Source organism: Mangifera indica, chromosome 17, assembly GCF_011075055.1.
Source record: "Mangifera indica cultivar Alphonso chromosome 17, CATAS_Mindica_2.1, whole genome shotgun sequence".
Classification (NCBI taxonomy): Eukaryota; Viridiplantae; Streptophyta; class Magnoliopsida; order Sapindales; family Anacardiaceae; genus Mangifera; species Mangifera indica.
Genome location: NC_058153.1, coordinates 12,772,843 through 12,778,051, shown reverse-complemented (window position 1 = coordinate 12,778,051; position 5,209 = coordinate 12,772,843). Strand labels below are relative to the sequence as shown.

Genomic DNA, 5,209 nt, shown 5'->3' with positions numbered 1-5,209 from the left:
GTTCAAATTTTGAGGGGGTTATAGGGAACTCTAAATTCTTATGGATATCGAGGTAAAGACTCAAACTTGATACTTTACACATGACATGCTCATGCTTGTTACCAAATTAAATTCGATTTTACTTAAATATAATTTAAAATTCATATTTAATTATTAAAAAAATAAAACTATTTAAAATATTATTTTAATATTTATTTAAAAGTTCAACGATTCAAGTATTGATCAGAGGAGGATTAATTCAGACCGACTATATGACTAGTTTCAAAAACATTGGTGTGATAATTGAAAAGAATTTAGATATAATGAAAAAAAAAAAAAAGCCATTCTCGCTTCGATTTTTATAGGCTTGATTTCTTATTTTTCTTGGCCCAATAAGCATCTTTAGGAAATATCCGGGCTAGGGCTTATCCTGTCTCAACTCTTAGCCTTCCCTTGTCATGATTCATGCACCAAATTCAATTAAGTCACTAATCACCTCGGTCCCACTTTAATTAATTAGTAAGTAGGTAATTATTGATACTCGTTTTCAGTACGTAGGATTCTCTTTGCCATAACAACACCACACGCTGCCCCCCCACGACCCCCCCCAAATAAAATAAAACTCAAAATTATGTTTGCAAATTTGCAAATTTCTCATACTTGCTTAAAATCGATAATCAATACCGATAACATTATTGTAATTGTTAATCATCATTATATAGTTGATAAATATTCTTTCATGAAAATGGATCACCATATCATTAAAGATGAATTCGAATCAAATTAATTTAAATTTGAATATATGTTTTACTCAAGTTTGGATTCATTAATAATTTTTCACCGTAACTATTCTTTTTTAATAATTTTTTCTCCTTGGTGATTGTTGAATTTTAATTTTAAAATTTAATTATATGACATACATTATTGGATATAAAAAGTAGGACCTAGTTAATAAAAACGTGAATTATTCACGTTTTAAATATATTATTCTGAATTTTTGAACTCACATTGTATTAAATATGTATTGTATTTTTTTGTATTAAATACATATTATTATCATTTTCTATTTTTTTATGAATTTTTAAAGTATAAAAATATTCCTTGTATTTTTAATCAATTATCATTATATCGTAACTATCTAAAACAAAAAGATTAAGTTTTTTCTCATCTAAATCTCTAACATCTCTTAATAATTTTTAGTGATGATTAAATCTTAATTATATATTATGTTATATTAAATTTAATAGTTAGTTATATATTTTACATTTAAATTGTTAATTAGAAGATTAATAAAAAATACTAAAATTATTATTAATATTATCATATTTTTAAATATTACTGATGATGTATTATTTAAATCTATATATATATATATATATATATATTTTGTATTTTTTTCCATATTTAAATTTTATGATCATATATTTATCATATTATACTCATATAATTTTCACACATTTTTTTTCTTGTTTCTGAATTTACTAACCGGGGAGTAGGTAACTTCTTCAACGAACAACGCAAAATCTTCCGGGCGAAAAATCTTTCCATTTTTCACAATATCTAGATATACGATAGCTTGATATATTTAGCTGTAGAGAGCCCAGAATAATAAAGAGGAAGAGAGGCTGACAGAAGAGAGTGAGCGCACGCAGGCAATTGTCTGAGAAAATACCTTTGCGGGCGCGTGCTCACTTATCTCTCTGTCAGCTCAAAACCCTTCGCTTGTCTCTCGTCCTTACAACTCAGACTATTGAAAATTTTTCTTCCGCTTATATCTCTGCACGTCCACTTCTCTCTCTATATGTATCTGTAGAACGCTTGAGTTCTATAAAAGAGAAGTTAAAATTGACTTATGTTCTTTGTATTGTTTGGATTTCTTATATTATAATAATAAGAATAATATGTGATAGAGCTTGGAATTGGAAAGCGTGACTTTTCATGGTCCTCTATTAGTCTTTGACGAGGACGAACTACTTCAAGGTACGCTTGGTTACTGTTCATACCCTAACGGAAAACTATGATTTTCTTTTGGATTTTTTATGTTCTTTCTCGTTTTCACCTTCTTCTTTGCTTATCAAATTCATAACCCTCTTCTTCCTCCTCCTTGTCTTTATTTTGGCCTCCAATTTTGGGTGTTTTCTCCTCTCTTTAGCTTGTACCAAGTGGGTTTTCGCTATAAAGTTTTCGATTTTCTGTTTATTGTGAATCTTGCTGACATCTTTTTGATTTTGTTTGCTTTGTTGCCGCTTTGCTACTTTATGTTTTTGCTTCCTCTTTATGATCTGGATTTGGTTGACATAAAAACTTTTGTGTCTTTGACTCGATAATTTTTTTTCCTAAAATGAGAAAAATGGTTTGTTTTCACTTCTGGGAAAATATGCTCGACTTTGTAGCCGTGAATGAAGTTTCCCAAGAAGGCAATCTTCTTGTACAGGTTGGGAATCCCTTCTCTGAGCATGCTGATTTTTCTCGATTCTTATTTTGTTTTCTTTTTAGGGCAGGAGCAAATTAGGTCTGTCTTTGTTTCCACTTTATTTAAGTGTATTATTGTTTTCAGCACCATTTGTTGTTTGGTTCTGGGAAGCAACAACAAACAACTTCTATTTCCTGAAGCTTAATCACTCAGGTAATTTTGCTTGCTAATATCTTTTCATTTTAGCGTTGTTTCCTCATGCATTTTGCAGCAATATTCTTCTGATTTTATGTGATTTATTTGGTGGATTTGTTCTATATTTAGATGCAATTAATCTTTTTCCACTTGATGGAGTAGTTTCAATATGAATAAGCTGTTATTGTGGAAGATTAGCCATTAAAGAAGGATTCAAGAAACTTGTTGAGCATAAAATTTCATGGGAACACATAGGTGACTTTTAAATCAAATTGTAACGAAATTGTATCTGTTCAGGCTAGATTTTAGACTTTTGCTTCTGGTTCTGGGTTGTCTTCCCATTTAAACTAAACGCTTTTTCAACTTGCATCTTCACTGATGATGAATTTCATGGGATTGATTTAGATATTGGCCTTTCGAAGATATTATGTTGAGCAGTTTCCATGTATTGGCCCACTTAGAAACTTTCTTATTAATAGTTTGTTTTTTACTTGCCGTAATAATGTTCCCTATTTCTATTGCATATTAAGTTGACTCATACCTATGATCTTTTTAAACCAAATTTTGGGCTCTACTAGTTTTAATTTAAATGAATTCACTGAACAACTTTGAGTTGATTGGCAGGTTGGCGTCATTCTTTTCATGTTCTGATGCCATATAGTGGTTTATTCAATAATATGAGGAAATCTAGGTGACATATTGATTCATATCACAGGTCTCATAATAAACAAAATTCAGCTAATGAGTTTGAGTTTTTTGGTGATATTTTTCTTGCACACCAGTTAACTAGTTTTCGTTTCTGATATAATAAGTGATCAGCTTAATAAAAAAGTCTTCATGAAGTTCTATAGTGTTCTTGTGGCTTATTGTCCTCAGAACTTTTTTTTTTCATATGATTTGTGGTCCTTATTTGCTCAAATTTGATTGAGCATAGATAACCCTTATGGTTGTTGAAATGTATATCATTGTCAACCTGAAGTGGATGACGGTGAAACTTTATTTTTTTATTTGTGATAATAATATATATGATCCTGTATTTGTATATACTCCAATATTTTCATCCTTGATAGTAGAATTTCATGTAAATGTTTAAGTACATACATTGCCATTGAAAATTTTTGCGTTACAAGTGTCATAAATCTTAAAAATTTCGTTGGGCCATTTTATATGTCTAATCTCATATTTAGGATTAAGATGTTTATATGTCAAGTGCATTGGGCCATTTTATACATAATGTGGTGCAAGTTTTGAAATAAATTGACAATTCAATTGGATTGAGTTCGATAAAATAAACATTAGATTCTAAAAGATATAGTCATGACACTTTCATTTAAGTAACTTTTGGTGAATTACTCTTGAGAGGAAGACCTTTAATCTTTTTGGTGGGCATCTTTGGTCTCATGAATAGATGAAACACAATTTCTCCAATTAGAAATGAGGGCAGATGTTAACTATCATTCTAAATATCACTAACAATTAAATGATAATCAAAGGGCAATCTCCTTTTAATGTACATACAACAACAATTTCATAAAAGATGAAAGAAATTAAAATCTTGTCCCCTAAAATGATAACTCTTGGTTAAAACTGAAAATAATTTTAAATGTTTCATTTCTAAAATTAGGTGAGATACTTTGGTGGACAAAATTAAAATTTCATCCCCTAAATTGATCATTATAGGACAAAACTAAAATCTTCTCTAAATTAAATATTTGTTTTAGTAACAAATATTGTTCAATTTGTCATTTTGTGAACTTTATGTGCCTCAAACCACATTATTGCTTGTCATTTCTGTTTCAATGTAAATGAGGTGTGTTTTTGATGATTAAAAAATGACACATACTATTTTAATGAAATTTATGTTGTGGAAATAGATAAATATATCTCTAATTAGTTAAGTTTATTTAGAACTTATATAATATCTTAAAATCATTTTTTGTAAACTAGTTCTAGGCTTTCTCAATTTAATTTAGTATTTCACAAGGTAAAACAAATCTAAATTTTCATTTTACAGCAAGTATTTATTAAACTTTACCATATACATAGTTCATATGTCAAACTATAACCATCTATTAGGTTGATTTTGGGTGAGCTATTATGTCAACAATCGTTACCAAAGTAAGCCATGCTTGACTTGTGGTCTTGTACGATGCTTCTCAAGTTGATTTTCATTTGATCTCTAAAGATTTTAGTATAAATTTTTTATTCATTAATTGCAAGAGGATGTTTGTTTACTCTCTAAAAGGAGTAAGACTATGTAACTAACATTGATTACAAATATGCGTATTAATGACTATATATTACTATATGATCGAATTATGTTTGAATTCTAATTTAAAATTATTCAATTTTATAATGACATATCATTTTTAGTACATAGATTTGTATTCATTATTAAGATATATAGTTTTTTTTTTTTTGTTTTGAATGTTGCATCTTTATGACAAAAAGTTGGTCATTGGCATTTGTGCTTAAATTCTAATTAGGATGTAAAAAACTTTTACTGAAATCATTTCTCTGTCAATGCAACATTGAAGGAAAATCATTTTTCATGTTTTGTGAATCTAGTCTAAAGCTTGAATGGTTTCATAAGATATTTAGCAGGGGTATGTATCCACTTCC

At 28.7% G+C, this 5,209-nt stretch overlaps 1 long non-coding RNA gene across 2 annotated transcripts; it reads left to right on the top strand.

The window, feature by feature from the left end:
- The first annotated feature begins 1,559 nt into the window (after positions 1 to 1,559).
- LOC123200402 lies at positions 1,560 to 3,611 on the top strand. 2 transcript variants are annotated; one of them, XR_006498547.1, is made up of 3 exons: positions 1,560 to 2,413; positions 2,537 to 2,605; positions 3,212 to 3,611. It is a non-coding gene; the product is annotated as an uncharacterized LOC123200402 (long non-coding RNA). The 2 variants fall into 2 exon arrangements; XR_006498546.1 differs by lacking the exon at positions 3,212 to 3,611 and adding an exon at positions 2,717 to 3,010.
- Positions 3,612 to 5,209: the final 1,598 nt, after the last annotated feature.